General features: G+C 43.2%; 2 long non-coding RNA genes across 2 annotated transcripts; both read left to right on the top strand.

Annotated features, from left to right (window-relative positions):
* The first annotated feature begins 3595 nt into the window (after positions 1-3595).
* LOC309368652 lies at positions 3596-5506 on the top strand. The gene is made up of 2 exons (XR_014167838.1): positions 3596-4821; positions 4972-5506. It is a non-coding gene; the product is annotated as an uncharacterized lncRNA (long non-coding RNA).
* A 9289-nt stretch (positions 5507-14795) lies between these two features.
* Positions 14796-15707, top strand: LOC309367795. Its single transcript, XR_014167368.1, has 2 exons — positions 14796-14886; positions 15304-15707. It is a non-coding gene; the product is annotated as an uncharacterized lncRNA (long non-coding RNA).
* The last annotated feature ends 5032 nt before the right edge of the window (positions 15708-20739 follow it).

Raw genomic sequence — 20739 nt, 5'->3', positions numbered from 1 at the left:
CGAAACGCTAATCCGTGTAATGCTTCTGTCATCTCCCAGGTGGATTACGATAGCTGCTTTTTGGGTGTCTTTGCCGGCTCTGGTTTACATAAAAAGCTGCCGTAGATGAGCTTATAACATTTGAAAGCAAATTAGCATGTGGCACTGGTCTTTTGATCTGAGCAGTGGCCGTCTTTCGCAACGATTCTTTCTTCCTGTAACAAATGCACAAATGGACAGATGCCTCAAGGCTGAGTGCTTACAGGCTCATCCTGTCTCCTCCCTTTTTGCAGGTGAGCCTCTGCACATGTCTATAGCATCACCTTTGCAGCACATCTTCAAACTTTGGTTTGTTGTGTTGCGAAAACTAAAGGATGTAGCAACAATAGTATACAGCTATACGAACCAGAAACAACTAAAATATCAACCTTAGAGCACAATCCTACATGTTTTGTCCTTTTCATGTTCCTGCACAGCAGGAAACTCCAAATTCCACCCTTTTCCATGGTTTGTTCCCTTGCGAGGGAAGAGCAATGGACTTCTTCTGGTGCTTCTGTTACAGAAGCACCTGAGCAAGCACACAGGCAGTGCTAGTCTTTAAAGCGGCATCTGTTCCCCTAAAAGCAACAGCATGCATTCACAGCTCTCTCTTCTTTCCAGCCAGTGGCAGAATCCAGCTATCCATCTTCCCTGGCTGCATTCCAGCTGCCAACCTCTTTCTTCCAGCCTCCTCCCAAGGAGGTGAAGTGTGTCCAGCAACTGGCAGCCACCAGCCATCAAGACAATTAATGATCATTTCAGAAGCATCTTTAAGCCAGCTGTTACGACACCTAGAAGGAAAGCCATTTCCCACACCCAAAGACAATGCTTCCAGTTCTGAACATATATGATGTTCAATGTCTTTGTGCTGAAAAACTTCGCATTAGAACGGCCAGATAAAATAAAGTTTAATTATTCCTTTAATTATTGGCTTTGCCTAAATTTAAACCCCACCGGTCTACTACCCTTAGTATCGCAAGATTGCCACGAGAGCGCTTGGACTAAAATTGTTGACCAAAAGCTTTACTTTTCTGGTTTATCACCACCACAGTAAATAACACTAAGCTTAAGTAAAGCAAATAATTTAATTAGACAGCACCTATATGATACCGAGCGACAGAATAATTTGGCCATAATAAAGACATTTTGTCCATGGTATGATTACTTTCCACCTATTCATTTTTACACTTTGGCACCCTATTTGCAAAATTTAGCAGTTCCAAAATACAGATGTGCTTTCACTTTCACAAGATTGAATATGCTGCCTTCGGCTGTACTTGAGGGTCGATTTCAAAAAATTCCACTGGAAAAATAGTTACGTCCATGTGAAGATGGCAGTGTTGAGTCAGTGGCTCATGTACTTCTGGCTTGCACTTTTTATAAAGATTCGAGGAATGAGGTTATTACCCCTCTATTATTGTCCATGCCGGGTCGCTCAACCTACTGTGTCCTTTCATTTAGCAGATCAAGATGATGAGGTGACAGCAAAAACTGCAAAAAAAAAAAAAAAAATTAGCAGGGGCAATTAGAATAAGATCTATTATTTGATTATTGATGTAAACCTCCAAAATGTATTTTTATTTTATTTTATTGTTATGGCTAGTGGCTGATGCAAATACAGTGTAAAGACTCTTCTGATTCTGATTCAGCATCTTTTGGCTGCTAAGGCAGAGTTAAACCAAAGAAAGAAAGGAAATAAACGAGATCAGCCACCCCCCTAGACCAGGCTTCCTCAAACAGGGCCCTCCAGATGTTTGGAGACTACAATTCCCATCATCCCTGACCACTGCTAGCTAGGGATCATGGGAGTTGTAGGCCAAAAACATCTGGAGGTCCGAGGTTGAGGAAGCCTGCCCTAGACTAACTGCTGCAGCCACAAACAAGCATTTGTAATTCACCTGGTTGGATCATTGATATGGTTTGCTCAACCTTTTTCTCTCGGAAATACTATTGGGCAGAGGCTGACCTGAGAACTGGGACTGACATACCCATTGCTATGGTAGTGGCACTTGTGGTGGGGCAGCTGAGCTGGTTGGAAAGACAAGGCTGCACTATCGCACCTCTGGGAGCAATGGATTGGCTGGTGGCGCTTCTGACAACACAAGTGCATAGCTCCATCTTTTCACCACCACCCTGTCCCAGTTCCATTCAGGTAAGCTGGTGTCTAGAGGGCGGCTCTGCCTCACCACACAGCCTGCCACTGCTTTGGTTGTTGCTGTTGTTTAGTTGTTTAGTCGTGTCCGATTCTTCGTGACCCCATGGACCAGAGCACGCCAGGCACTCCTGTCTTCCACTGCCTCCCGCAGTTTGGTCAAACTCATGCTGGTAGCTTTGAGAACACTATCCAACCATCTCGTCCTCTGTCCTCCCCTTCTCCTTGTGATCTTTCCCAACATCAGGGTCTTTTCCAGGGACTCTTGTCTTCTCATGAGGTGGCCAAAGTATTGGAGCCTTAGCTTCACGATCTGTCCTTCCCGTGAGCACTCAGGGCTGATTTCCTTCAGAATGGATAGGTTTGATCTTCTTCTCAAGAGTCTCCTCCAGCACCATAATTCAAAAGCATCAATTCTTCAGCGATCAGCCTTCTTGATGGTCCAGCTCTCACTTCCAAACATCACTACTGGGAAAACCATAGCTTTAACTATACAGACCTTTGTTGGCAAGGTGATGTCTCTGCCACTGCTTTTACAAGGCATGTTACTGATGGGCAGTCATGTCCATTGAAGAGACACTAATAATAATCTCTATAACCTATTACAACAAAGGCTTTGAAATTTTCTGGTGAGGATTGATGGGAGATGTGTATCTGGACAACACCAAGTTGGCTAACTCTGGTCTGGCCAGTAATTCAGGTCCATTACAGGCTTACAGATTACAGTCTCTCATGTCTTATTTCAAACTGAAGATGAAAAACATGTTTATTAAGACTGGGTTATGTAACAAATGAAATGGAAGCAATATTTGTTTCTATAAGACTTGGAAGGAAAATAACCCCTGGATTTCTACCAAAGCAATTAGAAAGATGTTTGCATTAAAGTATGAAGCGTGCTTTATAATATGCTGAAAGCTCTTAGGTATTTAAGAAGAATTTGCCCAAAGCTGCAATTAATGCTTCTCTACTAAAAATTTTTTGGAGAATGGAGACATCAGCTCATTTTTTCTCCTCCCCACCCCATTTTTATTATATTCATCTTTTAATTAATTTGTGAAGGGTTTTTGTTTTGTTTTTAATCTGTCTGTTGAGGAGTAGTAGAAACAGGAATTTGTACTGACCTGAAGTGTCTTGCAAGTAGCCAGTCATTCTTGGCTACAATTTTGCAACTGGAAGAATTTAGCAATATGGACATTTTTGGAGGTCTGTCATGTGAGAGAATTGGGCAGTCTCCATTGAAACAGCAGATGAGGGAGTAACCCTGTTTCAGTGTATTGCATATAGAGTAACACATGGTTGGATGTTTCTTATGGAAAATATCCCTTCCTGCATAAAGCTAGCATATCAGGGCATGAGTTAGAACTCTTATCTCTGACATCTTAGCTTTCCAGGTGTGGAGAGTTTTCTTGTATTGTTTTTATCACCTGTATTAAGACCCCACACTGTGATATTACTTGGAAATACAGTGGTGCCTCGGGTTAAGAACTTAATTCGTTCTGGAGGTCCGTTCATAACCTGAAACTGTTCTTAACCTGAGGTACCACTTTAGCTCATGGGGCCTCCTGCTGCCGCTGCACGATTTCTGTTCTCATCCTGAAGCAAAGTTCTTAACCCAAGGTACTATTTCTGGGTTAGCGGAGTCTGTAACCTGAAGCGTCTGTAACCTGAGGTACCACTGTACGTTCATTTGAAGCAAAGAGGCCTCCCACATCAGGATTTGGTGTTTTTAAAACCTCCAAGCTGCTTTATTGCACATGAGGCAAAAATATGGTAGGGAAGGTACCTGTTTGTTTGCAAATGTATGTGGGGATTGGCAAGCAAAGTTTGCCCTTGGATTTCTCTTGTTCTAGCCAGTCTCTGGCTCATGTTTTGTGCCAACCAGAACAGCAGCAACAAGCTGTTGCTGAATTTTGCCAGCTGTGGGGAAAACTACTTACGTGTTTTGCCTGGTTGCTATGGCCCCATAGGAAGAAATCTTCAGCAACCTCTGAGGAGCAGGTTTCATTGGAAAATCTTGTAGAGCTGGGATGGGTTTTTATGGGCAGGAGAGGATATATTGTAATTGCAATTTATTCCTCCAGGCCCCCATGTGTGTGGGTTAAACAGAGTTTTAAAACCCCATGCTTGGCAGCAAAATTGAAAGCATTGGAATTAGGCTGTAAAACCTTGGTTTGAGCAAGTCCAGCTTTTAAATCAGCCAGCTTCCCTCCCTCGTCCCACTTAACAAACAATCAGGCAACAATCTGAGAAGTAAGTTCAAAAATAAGATGCACTTACTTTATAATCATGCACTGGTTCGCAACAATATCAGCAGTAAAAACTATGCAGGCAAAATACTTATATTTACAATATAACCAGTTTCAGGGACATGCTTAAAGCTGGAGCAAGTGGAGCTATGTCTGCATCCATCACTGGTCAAAGGAAGAGAGAGAGGGGAACAGGAAGTACTATGTGCTGTGTCCTCTCCAGGTGAGGCGGAGGAAATGACATCACACAGAGCTCTCTCTACCAATTGTCATTCTATGGTCTGAGTATCTGTCTATCAGCATAACAGCTCTGTGGACTTAACCTCTTCTCATGCTAACTAGCATGAATATGCACTTGTTAGGTTTGGCTGCTAATCTCCCACAAATCCTGACCAGTGGCGTAACGTGGGGGGGTGCAGGGGGGCCAGGCTGCACCGGGCGCAACATCTGGGGGTTAGGGGGTGCAAATCCACGGGTTAGGGGGCGCAAATTACTTGCCTTGCCCCGGGTGCTGACAACCCACGCTACGCCACTGATCCTGACTGTTAAAATGAGCAGACGAGAATGCAAATTTTGAGGGCACAGGTAAGTGTGGTTCATGGAGGCATATTGTCCAGCATTTAATGGGAAAGAAGTTGCATTTGTTTTCTGTTAAGTGAACCAGGAATGGATGATATGTCAATAAGCAAGCAAAATGAGCAAACTCTATCCATATGATCTCCAGAAAATATATTTTCTACTATCCTCTACATTTTATTTTTATTTTTATTCATTTACTTACTGACATTATTTGTATGCTATTCGGTAATGGTATTCTCTGGGTGGCTTACCACAGGAAAACATTAAAATACAATTACAATCAATAAAACAATAAAAAAGAAACTTTAAAATTTCAGCTGCTGCAAAGAAGGCATATGAAGAAAGTAGAATGTATTTCATATCTTTAGGGTAATGTTAATATGAATGTTTTTTGTTAAGCTTGCTAATGTGGACTTCCAGTACTATATTTATGAGATGGCGTTTGATATTTTATTTATTTCACAAGATTTATATACCACTTCATTGTAATAAAACCTCATTTTTATGATGATTTTGTTGTGCCAAGATATTGGTTTATTTGCTCTTCTTGTAAGCAGTTTTGATAAAAGTGGTATATAAATAAACTTGAACAGGATAACATAGGCAGCATCACTAAAAGCCTACGGCAGATTTAATTTTACGAGAGCTGACATAGATCCTATGAGCTTTTGCCCCAACAGAAGGTTGCCTCCCCAAGTTCAACCCTCTAAAAACTTAGGTATCTAAGTCAGTATCCTGGTCTGGATCATCCTATCTCACCTTAGTAAACTAATATGTGCTGGCACATACAGCCCTATGATGGTACCTCCTCAGTAAGCCAGAAAGTATCAAATTAACCATAGTTTCCGTCCAACCTGAGAAACTATGGTTACCAGCTTTGGAGGAGGTCAGGATCTTAAACCACAGCTTGTAGTTGGTTTATGATTCTGGCTTGTTCGGAAGTTGATAATCATAAGCTCCTGGTTAAGACAGAACAGACAACTACAGTCAACTAGAGACTTCCTGATTTTTAAAGGCCGGCTGCAAAGAAAGGAACAAAGAGACTGTGTGCATGGGCAAAAGGCTCATTCATCTCATTAAGCTGAGATACAATTGTCCAAATGCACCCATTGTCTCGTTTAGATGCGATACATTTATACATTTTAATTACCACATATCTGAAGTGTTTCTGGTTCGGAATTTCAAGACCGAGCCAGAGCGCACACATTAGGAAAATTGTGCTATCTTGTTCCTAAGTAAGATATGCACTGAACAAAAGAGTTGCTGTTACGGGACTTTTTATTCTGTCATACAAAGGGAAGAATATCTTTTTCGTGGGTGATGCCAGAGGAGAAGAAGGAGCAAATTCTCCCCTAAACAAGGAACTCAGCCCCCTCCACTTGCCCCCCTGGACTCCAGTCATTAACAAATATTGTGGGGTCTCCCAGGGATCTTAACACATGACACACAATTTGCCCACTTCGAAATATTCATTGTCTCCTTTGTGCGCACAATACCAAATTTTCTGGCATCACCTCCACTACTTTTCTACCCAAAGATGACCAGTTGATGTTTCTAGAACTAGAATGCAGCCTTCTCTTCCTGCTGGTGGAAGCGGTGAAGGCTGAGACCAGTGTTCTTACTGGGAGGTGATTTGACAGGGGACAGTTTGAATCTTGCAAGAGCAGAGAGAAAAACAGTCTACAGCCGGCACAGGCAAACTCGGCCCTCCAGATGTTTTGGGACTACAATTCCCATCATCCCTGACCACTGGTCCTGCTAGCTAGGGATCATGGGAGTTGTAGTCCCAAAACATCTGGAGGGCCGAGTTTGCCTGTGCCTGGGCTACATTTGCTGGTGGTGGGTAGCAATAAGTGGCCTTAAGAACATAGGAAGCTGCCCATGTGGCTCTCCAGAGGTTCGGTTCATCTTCTGCGTTACCCACCCTATAGTCTTTCAGTAGCTGCAAGGCCATTCAGTTGCTTTTGGAGAACTGATGTTGCTTTCAGACCAGCACTGTCCATGTCTTTCCCAGAATCCTCCTACCCAATGTTTGTATTTGCAAATAAACAGATACTACAAACAAATATTAGGGACGCGGGTGGCGCTGTGGGTTAAACCACAGAGCCTAGGACTTGCTGATCAGAAGGTCGGCAGTTCAAATCCCCACGATGGGGTGAGCTCCTGTTGCTCGGTCCCTGCTCCTGCCAACCTAGCAGTTCGAAAGCACGTCAAAGTGCTAGTAGATAAATAGGTACCGCTTTGGCGGGAAGGTAAACGGCATTTCTGTGCGCTGCTCTGGTTCGCCAGAAGCAGCTTAGTCATGCTGGCCACATGGCCCAGAAGCTGTATGCCAGCTCCCTCGGCCAATAAAGCGAGATGTGCGCTGCAACCCCAGAGTCGGTCACCACTGGACCTAATGGCCAGGAGTCCCTTTACCTTTACTTTTACAAACAAATATTACAGCTTTCCAGTACTTCCTGCTTCTGAACAGAGGGGAGCACTCCAGTAGTACAACCTAAAGGACCAGGTGTGCAGCCTTGGGGTCATTCTGGAATTACAGCTGTCTATGGAAGTGCAGGTAAGTTCTGTGTCCAGGGCAGTTATCTACCAGCTCCATCAGGTACGCTGGCTGAGGCCCTACCTGTACCCTGTCTTGCCAGCGTGGAACATGCTCTGGTTATCTCCCGCTTGGACTACTGCAGTGTGCTCTATGTCAGCTACCATTGAAAGTGACTCAGAAACTACAACTAACCCAGACTGGTGACTGGAAGTGGCTCCTGGGACCATATAACACCGATCCTAAAAGAGCTACATGGGCTCTCAGTATGTTTCCAAGCACAATTCAAAGTGTTGGTGCTGACCTTTAAAGTCCTCATCAACCTCAGCCCTGTATACCTGAAGGAGCATCTCCACTTCCATTGTTCAGCCTGGACACTGAGGTCCAGCTCCGAGAGCCTTCTGGCGAGAAGTAAGGTTACAGGAAACCAGACAGAGGGCCTTCTCGGTAATGGTGCCCACCCTGTGGAACACCCTTTCATCAAGTGTCAGACAGATAAACAACCACACAACCTTCCAAAGACATCTGATGGCAGCCCTGTATTGGGAAGTTTTTAATATCTGACGTTTTGCTATGCTTTTATTATGTTGGAAGCCGTCCAGAGTGGCTGGCACAACCCAATCAGATGGGTGGAGTATAAGTTGTTCTTGTTGCTGTTTTGTTGTTGTTTACAGCTGACAGATTTTTAAGTCCAGCATTGGTACAAATTCAGTGCAAATCAAGCAACCTGCATGCCCAGTTAGGAAAATGGGCATTGCCTCTTTCGAAAAGCTACAGCTGGAAGCAGAAGTTGGTGCATTAAACCTGCCCTGCCACACAACGTGATCATCTGAAACCAAGTGTGTGCTTGCTTCAGTGGCCTGTAGTCAGTGGAGAAGTTACAAAGCCCTGGGGCGCTCTCTTGCTCTCCCCCTCTCTGATCTTTGAAGTGTGTCCCTCTTTCATTTCGCCATTCAACAGGCTGACATGCAAAAGCTTTGTTCAGACAGTTTAATTTAAGCCCTGCCACTGGTTCAACAAGATGATAAAATCCTCTTTGCTGTAGAACATCCAGCATGCAGCTCCCTGTTATCTGATACCGTTTGAAGCCCCTCTCATGAATCCGCCCGATAATGCAAGCACTCCAAACATGTCATAAACAATGTATTAATACCCTTGATTGAATTCCATTAGACTAAGAACTAGATGAAGTTTAGGCCAGCAGAGCAGGCTACTGCAATAAAATATAATTTGGACTAATCTTCCTGAGGAATGTCTCAGGCTTAAATCTGACAGTCGGCTATCGCAAGCAAAAGTAATTGCTTGTTGCCTACACCGGAGACTCTTTTCAATCCTAGTCTTTGTAAGCGCTGCACCTTCCTGCAGGTGTCCCATGCAGTAGACAATCTGTCCCTTTGTTTCAAGGGGAAAATGTCAGAAGCCCAAATAATGAAACAGACTGTGGGGGGAGTTTAATGAACATGACTGATCCAGAGTGGAATTTGCAGAATCCGGAGACAAACAGAGAAGAGATGTTAAGGCAAAGGCGAAATACAAAGAATCCCATCAGGTGAAATGTTAATTCAGGTGATCAGATTTTTAAAGCTGTGCCAGATTTAAATACCTCTACATCATCCTCCAGTGTACATTTTGACAGCTCCTTGCTATTGTCCATCCTTGCTAATGGGAAGGGCCGTACATTTGCTGCCCCAGGTTAGAGTGTCAATCTAAGAACCCCATACATGACCAAGCCAGCTACAACAGCTGGTGTTCTCATTGTGTTTTGAGATTACTTTGAAATCTCAAAACCTCCCTCCAAGATTACTGCTGAATGCAGCCTCATGTCGCAGTCTTCTTGAAGAGTCATATGGATATTTTCCAGTGATGACGATATCAAAATGTGTTGGGAATATCAATCCTTCCACATGTCCATTTGTATGTGCTTCACACAATTCTACATTTATCTTTGATACACCATTCCCCCCCCCCCCGAGACCTGCATGAACTGTGTGAACATGCCTTCCAATCCTCCGCCATGTGCCCTGGATCTGCAAAGGATGACTGGGGATCCCTCAGTGGAGAAGTCAAATGTGAAAATGGTTTAATAGAGGTAGAAAGTTCAAAAAGGACTGCACTGCAACAAAACCCATTGCTTACGAATGTTTTCTTTCAGAATCACTCTGTGTATCATCTCTTCTGAATGATAAACCAAATGGAGCCTACTCGTAAGTGTGTATTATCTGTTGAGCTGACCATTCCCACTTTAGGAAATGAAGGGCTAGAGTCTAAATGCAAAGCCCTAATATCCTGCTCTTTTTTGGAGAGCTATTCCCAAGGGAAACATGTCATAGAGGTCAGGAAATGAATGTTTGGCTTCCTTCCATCTTCCGAGCCCTTCTGGCACTATTGTTTCTTGTAACCCCCAGGGCATTAAGGTGGAGAAAAAATCCATTGCAAGCAATGTTGGGTTTTGTGAAGTCAGTGAATGCTTGACACACATTTCCAAAGGCCAGGATTCATGGGCTAGGTATCGATTTATTGCGGGGAAACAGATTTTATGCAATGTTGAGTCCATGGCAATGAAAAGTACATTGAGGCAATCTTTGGTTGTAGAGGTTTTACAAGAATGCTTTGTATGTTTGTCGATCTAGGACTAGCTGTGTAAACATCAAGTATCATTCCTTTCCTGAGATTCACAGCAATTATCAACTGACTAGAGAAGTGCATTTTGGGAAAAGAATTCCAGCAATCAATTATTTCTTTTTAAAGTGACTTTAAAATCAATCAGAATTCTTTTACAAATATGCCTTGTATGCACAGTGTTCTGGCGAGTTGGGGGGATAGGGGTTGTCTGTGTGTGTTTTGTGTTTGTGTGTTGGGTTTTTTCATTTTTTACAAAAAACGTGTATCAATCTTTTAAGAAGCAGACAAGTAAACAAAATGAATTTTCATTTGTGTTATTTCATTAGTGTCATATGGCATTACAACCTATTATTGACTTCTTTGAGAATATTTTTACCCAAGGAGCCACAGTTTAACATGCACAAATCAAGATCAATATTGGTTATGCATTCATTTTTGCAAAAATGCTATGAGGCAATTTTCTATACAAATCCCATGGTCATATTTATGTGGGGGTTTCTTCCCCTCTTTTAATTCTCAGTGTGGCCAAATTATGGCTTAGCTTAGATTTAATTACAAAAAAATGGATTGTTATTTGCATTGTTGCTTACCATCCCAGGTGTGTTATTTATGGACTAAATTTAATTTATTTACTCACCCTTTTACAATGAGAACGTAGCGGGGTCTGTGCCATTTCTGCTGACTGCACTTGCTTGCTTTAACCATCCTTTCCCATTAGAGATCACCGTGGAGTTTAAAGGCTGTAATCTGAAACCTTATGGCTTTAGTGGATACTTAAGAGGAGTCATTGATACACTTTGAAGCCAAGATGTTTGAACAGCATTAGCAATAGCAGCATCCAGCCATTAGACCATTAGGGTCGTTTGTCAAGGCACTAAAATTAAATATAGGGTCCCTGGCAATACCTCGGTTCGATTCTGCAAGTTTAATGGCAGTGCAAGATTCTCTCTTCAATCAGACCCTTCCATATATCATAACATCACTTGTTCTACATATCACTCAGGCACAGAAGAGAAACTAGTGGGGAGATAACTTAAAAATTTAGGTGGGAGAAAGATTATGATTTCCCCCCTGCTTAGAGCCGAAGGTTACATGATACAGCCATCATTGCCCTTGGTGTGTTATACTTTGTGTTTTATCCTCTCAGTATTGAGGGTGTTCATATTGTTATAAGTTTGGGGAGGAGACCCCCCCAAAAAAACCCCCAAGAAATTAATAAATGGTAGGGTTTTGATTAGTTGGAGTATTGAAAGGACAATTGCAGGCCAGTTCAGCTTCTTTTCCAAGCCAAGGCCTCACCTGGGATAGAGGCACTAACATGACCAAAGGTGTTGAGGGCCCATCTAAGTGTAATCTTGGGTTTGGGCAGGCAGAGGTTGCCAAGGTGATAGGGTGTGTGAGAGAGAGAGGTGACAAGAAAAGAGTGTCTACGGCAAGGTGTGCTGGGAAGAAGAAGGGGAAGAACAAAGAGAGAGATCCATCTTGGGCAGGCTGGCTGAAGGTAGTCTGGGAGAGATGCCTTAGACCCCAGTGCTGCACCACTGTGGGGAACAAGCCCCTCTTGAGAGGACGATGCTGTAAGATCTGGACTCCCTCCATCCAAACCATATTTCTTAAAGTTATGACAGCCTCTACCCCATCTTCAATACTTCAAAGGAGCAGGGACCCTGGGTGAGGGCAAAACTCCTGGAATCCGATGCATTGTTTGGCAGGGATTGGGGTGACCGGTAACAATATGATGACCCTTACAATGTAAATCTTACATGTTCAAAGGATAACGAAGGAGGAAGTGGGATTTTGCCTTATATTCCTACTCCTCATCCATGCACTTCCTCGCAGTAGTCCTGCATTCAGCATCAGGATGTAAATCTGACTTCTTTTTATTTCTACAAAAATAAACATGCTTTCTCCTGCCCTACTCTCCTCTTGCTCTAACTCCTTATTCTCCAGGATTGTGTCACCTCTTGGTTGAGGGCGTGTTCCCTCAAACTGTCTTTTCTCTCTGTTACTGACTTTCTCCTCCTGCTTGCTCTCCCATCTCAGTTCTCCTATTGATACAGCTGGTGACTTCATGCCACTGTTGACAAGCAGAGCTTGAATGATGGGGAAGAGGAAGGTAGAGGTGGTCCAACCTGAATTACCTTTTTGGATGGCCTCATCCAGTGCTTTTCTTCTAGAAAAAAGGTGCCCTTGAGTACCCCCAGGAAAAAAAAAGCACTGGTCCCATTGGCTAGTATTTGTAGAAGGTGGCTTAAGTTGAGATGTTTGATGAATTAGGTTTGTAGACTTCATAAGACTTCCCTCCCTTTTCTCCCAAAATTCAAGCACTTAGTTCATGCACTTAGCCACAACTAGGGATAGAAGGATCAGTCAATTTTGGTTCTTTCGACTTCTCATCTTTCCAATCTTAAATCTGGTTCTCCGCATTTCTGGAACAATTTATGAATATTATTTTACAAAATCCTCATGAAAATTCCTCAATGAGCATGACTTTCTCCTAATAAACACATTTTGGTATGCAGTTTTGACCAGTGTACACATTTCTGCAAGAAGTTCTCCTTGTATTGTGCATTTTTGTGTGTTATTCTCATTGTTATGCTTACTTTCCCCAATATATGCATTTTTGTAAACATTCTTTATTTGTAGAGCTGCATGGCAAAGATTAGAAAGGTGTGAATGTCGAACGATGGCTGCTTTGTAAAGTGCAAAATTGATAGATTCAGCTTTAAATCAATTTTCTCCGCAATCCCTTGCCACAACAGTTCTCTACCTCTAATATGGAGCACCTTCTTTCTTTGTGTTCTCTCTGTGGTGATGCGAAGATGAGCATCTTTCAGATCCGTTTGGGAGATATAATATGGGTCAAGCTCTTTCAGACGCAAAAAATAAATAAACACAAATCTAGTTATCATCATTGTCACGTTAGCAGGTGCAATACTGAACATCTGCTAATCTGAGTTAGCGGATTTTCAGTGTGACATAAAAGTAAAGAAAGGCAGGAATACAAAAGGGCTGTGGTTTCTACATAACGTCTCTTCATAAATATGAGGAAAGCCAAAAGTATTGGAGGGAACTTTGTGATCAAGGATTTGTGAACTATGAACTAGAGAGAAACCCTCATTGTTATGCAGGTAGGAAAAATGACTTTGGTTTTTTAATATATATACCTTTGCAGCTGCTGCAGACTTCCCCTGGAAAGAGTCCCAGGTGTGGAGTCCTTTGCCACTGTCAACACTTGGTGTGTAGTGGCAGCACCAGTCCTTCCTTTGCACTCCAGGCATACTTCAGTAATGGACAAGCTATCAAAAACACAATGCCCTGGCCCATAGATCATTTCATGGTGGCAGGTGGCCACCGTGCATGGGAACTGGGCTTGGTTCCCAATTAAAAACAACACTAGCACCTGCCACTGAAAAGCATCTTTAGGTAAGGTGGTGGTGGTTGAGTTTGGGTTAGTGATGGAGAATATGCAGTTCTCCGTATGCTGGGCTCCAACTCCCATCAGCCCCAGCCAGCATGGCCAGTGGTCAGGAATTGTTTAATAATAATAATAATAATAATAACATCATAAGATCTCAGAGCAGTTCATAGAGTGATGGGAGTCGCAGCCAGAGTTTCCCCATTCCTGGTGAATGGGTAGAGTCCACCAACACTGACTACTTTTATGGCCTACTCACTCTAACATGAAAGTGTTAAGCATGTACTTAAGGCTATGTACATCTAAAGCCCATTTGAAGGACATTTCTCCCCTTAGAGAATTTTGGGCACTGATTTGTTAAATTGTTGCTGGGAATTCTAATTCTGTGAAGGGGGGGGACTACAGTGCCCATAATTCTTTGAGGGAAGAATGTGCTTTGAATGTGCTTTAAAGGGACAGCGTGTCTAAATTTGCCGTTGAATTCAAACTGGTCAGTAGACACTACAACCTTCTGCGAGGATCTCCTCTGAGACTTCACTGCTCCAACAAGCAGACCACTCAAGCAAGCAGTTATTTACGCTACTGAGCCCTGAAAAACAATATCTACACTGTCTTCATGAAACTCATGCAGCCACATTCCACAGTCTCTGGGAATGTGTTGCTGCTGCTGCTGCTGCTTCTTCTTCTTCTTCTTCTTCTTCTTCTTCTTCTTCTTCTTCTTCTTCTTCTTCTTCTTCTTCTTCTTCTTCTTCATGGATATGTCTCTCTCAGAGAGGCTTACAGCAGTTTCTCTAAATGGCAACAGTCCCTTCCCCCAGAGCTCGCATTCTATAAATTATTTTCATTCATTTGAAACATTCCTCTACTACTGCCCTTGAATGTATCAGGGCAGTGTAGTGAAATATGGAAAGGCTGATAGGAATGCTTCAAGGAGATATAGTTGAAGAAGAACCGATGTTTCAAAGTCATGAAGAATACATTCCTCCCTAAATGTGGCTTCTTCCTATAATTGCGTCCTTATTGACGTTGTGAGCAGAGCTGGGTACAGAGAGAGGCCTGGTGTAACAGCCTTCATCCCCCCAGCCTGGGCGCATCTGATGCACTCAGCGTCCTGTGGTCACAATGAGCTCTGTCTCCTGACAAGTCCACCTACTGTAAATGGAGACTCTCTTCTGTCCCATTAAAGCCTGCTCCTCTGGATATGTAACCCCTGGCTTTCCAGACTACAACTCCCATAACCCCTGACCTTTGGCCATGGTAACTGGGGCTGAAGGAAGTTGAACAGCCAGGGCTGGTCCACCCATGAGGCAAGGTGAAATGACTGCCTCAGGCGGCAGGATCCACAGGGGCAGCAGATCCTGATGTAGATGTTTCTTCCCCCCTGGTTCCTGATGTAGCTCTTCTCTCACCCCTTCTTCCCTGGTGGGGAGAGGGGCACCACTTTGCTGTTTACCTCAGATGCCAAAATGTATTGGGTCGGCCCTGCTAATGACCTCTGGAGAGCCACAGGTTCCTCATCACTGCCCTAAGGTCAAGCAGGGAAGAACTTATGTTTAGATAACTTGGAATTGCTGAGATACAGCCTGCTGGCCTAATAATGGGCACATTATTGGTACTTGGTGGGAGTGAAGAGGCTACACTAGTTCCTTATGAGAGATAATAGAAACATAAAGTTGGAAGGGAGCTTGAGGATCATCTAATCCAACCCCCTTCTCCTTCTGTCACACAGGATGAAAGGGTCCATCCTTTGTTCATCAACAATACTAGAGTTACAAGGAACATGGAAGTTTTGATTCTGAACTACATGGAAAGCTACACACTTGCAGCCTTTGGACTGCACTCAATGAAGCCGCTTGGCATGTATGCTGGCAGCAGCCATGATGAGATAATGAATGATTCCTCTCAGCCTGACTGAATGAGCAGAGGCCAAAGCTTTGGTGCTGCTTGGAGGTGGACAGGCAGGGACAGGTTGTGTGAATCCTTTATAACTAGTTCAGGCCCATCAAGAAACGGAGCTGGCAGTTCCAGCCTGGTTCTTTTTTAATGTCACAGTTCATTTGCAGAACCATAACTGGAATCAAGAATTAAAAAGCCCTGTGTAAAAGTCAGTAACATTAAACCTTTAAGACTTGTGTTTCATGTGTCATAAAAAGCCCATGAAAGGATTTTATATTCTGTACAGTGTTTTAGCGCTTTCAATCATTTCTCCCCTCCCCACCCCAACATAACTTTTGTGAACACTTTAATAGCCTCTAAATGAAAAACTAAACTATGTGTCATTCAAAATGGAAGAAAAAAAAAGTTTTATGGATCACAGAATTTAATACAAGTTCTGGACCATAACAAGGAACTGATAAACGTATAACTGAAATTAATTCTAAATGCTGAAAAAAAATATATTTTAGGAGTATATGTGCTCCACGTCGGAACAACGTAGGAGTGAAAGCATTTGCCCTATAGAGATTTTCTACAGTGGTAAAAAGAGCGCATTTGAACAGTCATTCCCATTAAGTGAGGTTTGTTCTTGTTTACGGTCCATCTGTTCCAACTCCTGACCTTCACCATTTGCATCCCATTATTGCTTCCAGTGTCCACCGCCAGCCTGGTGACTTATCCAGTGAACTCTTGCTACCCACAGATGGCTCCCTCTAATAATGGATATTAGAATATTTCTGTCAAACCCTACCCTAACTTCGCAGCTAAATCTGGAAGCTTTCTTCCACAGCCATGGCTGCCGTCATCAATGTCTTTAGTCACCATATTTCAAATGGCAGAGCACATCAGTGGCTACATTTTGTCACACTTTTGTGCTCTGTGGCCATCAAAGACCATGGCGTCAGCAGTCTAGCCAACATGGCGCCCCCAGATGTCGTTGGAGTCTAATTCCAACCATCCACCTCTTTGACCATGCCGGCTGGGGATGCTAGGAGGTTGGGTTAGGGTCCCCCCAAAAATCTGTAGAGCACCACATTGGCTATGCCTGCCTTAAGTTATCCTTTCTCTGGTTACATTCCATTTAGATCCCTGTTATGCGTTGTACACAAGGCTGTCAACTTGCAATGTGAAATCACTATGGACACCTTCAGGGCATTTTCAGCAGACCTGGTCCTATTAGACAGCTGATTTGGGGTTCCCTGATAAATTCCTCATTTATTATCACTGTATTTTTTATTGTTGGGGCAGTGAGATTTTTTACCTCAGGATGCTGAATAATTCAACCAGCTTCATCTACAATCAACCTTGACATGGTGTTGGGGAGGGGGTATCAATTAATTTCCTCGTTTTATGTTTCACTCTTAGTTCATGTGTGCACGCAGGAAGGCCAACAGGCCTGGCTAGCGTCTGAATAAACTGAGTGCGCACCTTGAACATGTCCCAGAATCCTTTGCGACACTATAGGTTCCATGACAACTTTTAAGGGGTTTCTCGGCAGAGACATTGATGTGGAAACTAGCTTCCCTTGAAACTGAAAAGTTTGAAAGCCACTGCTTTATAACAATACAAATACAAACACTTACGAGAGGCTCTCAAAGCTGAGTTCTTTTAATGGCCTGTATCTGGGTTATGTCTGAATTTCTTTTGCATACATAATTTATTCTTTTCTTTGTTCTTTAATCTCCTGCATGTACAGCATCATTTCCTTTGCTGTAAAAATAATATATAGAGAGAGTGAATAATTATTGCAACACGCACACACCCTCAGACACCCACATCTTAATATAGGGGTGACATTCACTGATCCTTTAGTGTCACTCTGGAAGTCTTAATGTATTTTAAAAGTACTCGATCCGCGAGCGGAGAAGACTTTGTAGTTGATGTACTAAATAGATAAATAAAGGTACAGAGGGTATGTATATATTTTCAGCTAAGTTCTGAGCCACATCAGGCCTATCTGGAGGGATCCAAAAGGGCATCGGTTGAGTCGGGTTGAGACAGACCTGGATCACTATGGGTTGGACAGCCCAGAAAGATCCAGGACTTGCATGGGGTGGTGCGTCAGCCAGGAAGGATAGGGCAGGAAGGTGACACAGTGAAAGAAGGGTCCTACTGGGTGGCTGCATCTTCACTGGAGAAATTGGAGTGCCTTTTCTAGCTGACCTTTCCTTCTCCCCACCAAGCTTATCCTTCTTCCGGCCTCCTGAATCAGCACCACACAGGATTGAATCCTCTGCTTACTAGTCTTGGTGTGTGAGGAGCTCTACTGGATAAGCCTGGTGGCTACCAAGGTGTGGCAATAGAGGAGGTGGGGCCATTCCATTCCTGCTTTTCCACCTCAGAAGACGGCAGCGGAGGTGAGGAGTTCTGTTGCCACCACTGTGCTGCTGAACGGATAGCCACCTCAGTACAGGGGTAACCTGCATCAGGACAACCATCCTCCCAGAAACCACATGTTTCCACTGCTGCTGCCTCCTAATGTGGAGAAGGAAGAGGAGGGACGGCCTCACCCCTTAAGAACCTAGGAAGAGTTCTGCTGGAGAAGACCAATGACCCAACTAGTCTAACGTCTTTTTCTCACAGTGGCCTATGCTAAGCTCACAAGCAGGGCCTGAATGCAACAGCCATCTTCTCATCATCTCCAAGCAAGTGGCATTTCTGAGGCATAGCGTCTCCAACGGTGGAGGTCAAATACCACCTTCTCTCAGCAACCAATTGCCTTTCCAGCAGCCATTGTTCTCTCCCATTCCTTTCCAGGTGGTATTTAACACCTGTCAAACTGGCCAAAATTTAGGCCAAACACCTGTTGGAAATGCAGGGAGGCAGAAGGCACATTGATCCACATGTGGTGGAACTGTAAAACGATCAGAGAATTTTGGGAGATGATCTATAAAGAACTTTTAAAAATGTTTAAATGCTCTTTCCCCCAAGAAGCTCAAAGCCTTCCTGCTAGGAATAATGAGTAATGAAATCTCAAAGAAATTTGGGAGAATTTTCATGTATGCTACAGTCGCAGCCAGAATTTTAATTGCAAAGGGTTGGAAAGGAGAAGCTATCCCATCCAAATTAAACTGGCAAAACAAATTGCGAGAATATGCAGAACTAGCCAGATTATCAGCAAGATTCCGAGATGTTACTGACGGAAAATTCAATAGAGAGCGGGATGTATACAGAGTTTATTTAAAAGAACCTTTGCAAAAATATAAATCCGTTGGCAGGTCTGGATTGACTTTCTGCGTGTAATAGGAGAATCTTATAAAAATGAATGTAATTGAAACAACCTAGAGAAGACAAAGTTCAGTGTGCAGATAAAGAATGCAATCTGGGAATCACAATGGGGGGACGGGGACCGGAGGTCATGTTGAACCCAACTACAAATTGTTACATACAACAAGCACCAACTATGGAATAAATGTTTGTTTACTTTTCTTTTTGTTTTTCTTTTCTGTTGATTCCTTATGTTACACAGTTTTAAAAACCAATAAAGCATATAAAAATCCTCTCCAGGTCTGCTGCCTCAAACTTCTCTCTCAGATTCTGGTTGTGCGCACCGCACACATTTAAAGCCCATAACTTCCCCAAAGAATTCTGGGAACTGTCAAGAGTGCTGGGAATCATAGCCCCATGAGGGTACACTACAGTTCCCATGATTCTTTGGGAAGGGGGAAATGTGCTTTAAGTGTTTGGTGCATAAACAGCCGCTGCTTACTTCCCTACCTTGGACTCTTCCTCCCGTTTGTCTCTGCCTCATGTAAATAACAACGTTAAGTTTGCTACTTGCAAAGTTGGAGCCCTGTAGCTTTTGATGAGTAGCTTGGCTCCACCTCAGCGCCATGCATCTCTTGAAGGCTAACCCCATATTATTTGCAGATTATTCACAGCCATTATACGTTAACGGAGCCTGCCTTAACCTTCGCCACACTTTCAAAGTTTCTTGTACACATGCCAGTTTCCCCTGCATGTTTTGACAAATGAGATATTCCCTCTGGTCCTTCCTTGTGGGTAACAGCGTGTGAGGATGTGTGGTGGCGGCAGCCGCAAAATTTATTACAGTTATTTTGTAGTTTGATATTAAAGAACATGATGTATTATATCAGGTGTCTGACCTTTAAAGATCTTAGGACCCAATTCATTACAACATAAAATTTACATATTATTCAACGGCCTCGCGGACCTTTTATGAAGAAATTGTAGCGCAGATGTACATGAGATTTAAGGCAGAAAAAGTAGCCCTGCAAATGAAGAATGGGAAACTGTATGAAATACTAGGCTGCCGGGAAGGTGGGAGGGGAGAGGAAGCCTGTAACCTCTTGAAATCATTACTCTCAGGAATAAAGTTTGCTTCTCTTTTTTCAGAAATATCCTGGAAAATAAGGAGCAGGCAAGGAAGGAAACATCAAATTAGTTTCAAGCAATTTCTCTCTTTCTTGCATAGCATTAATTAGGTTGGTACATAGGACCTACTACAGGTTGGTACATAGGATGTTTCCAATAGTGGCTTTTGTCTTAGTGGGAAAGTGCTTCCGCTTGAGCAGCCCAGTTTTTGTTTGACCCCCTTGTTCCTTCTGCAGCCCCCTATGCCATACCTTGTGACCTTAACAGATTGGAGAACTGGGACCAAACTAACAAATTAAATTTCAAAAGGGAGACCACAAACTTAACGTGAGACACCAGTGTGATGCAGCAGCAAAAAAAGCTAATGCTATTCCAGGCTGCATCAACAGAACTCTAGCGTCCCGATCAAGGGAAGTAATAGTCGCACTCTATTCTGCCTTGGTCAGACCACACCTCAAACAGTGTGTCCAGTTCTGGTTGTTTTTTGAAACTGTTACCACATTTTGTTTTAAGCTGTCATGCTGATTTAACGGTTTAGCCTCAGTTGTTGGTCTGGATTGACAATGTTCTTTTTATGCTGCTGGTTTTATTTTTAAATGTTTGGTCACAATGATTTTGTAAGCCAATTTTGGGAGACATTTTGTTCTGAAAAGAAGCATACAAATCCTTTACATGTTTTTAATTGTGTCACCAGTCCTGAAAGCGTTGCACTACTGGGCCCAGGTACTGGAAGGACAGATCCTGAAGCTGAGGCTCCAATACTTTGGCCACCTCATGAGAAGAGAAGACTCCCTGGAAAAGACCCTGATGTTGGGAAAGATGGAGGGCACAAGGAGAAGGGGACGACAGAGGACGAGATGGTTGGATGGTGTTCTTGAAGCTACCAGCATGAGTT

This window comes from Podarcis melisellensis (genome assembly GCF_964234715.1).
Source record: "Podarcis melisellensis genome assembly, chromosome: 4".
Classification (NCBI taxonomy): Eukaryota; Metazoa; Chordata; class Lepidosauria; order Squamata; family Lacertidae; genus Podarcis; species Podarcis melisellensis.
This window is presented reverse-complemented; position numbering and strand designations above follow the sequence as displayed.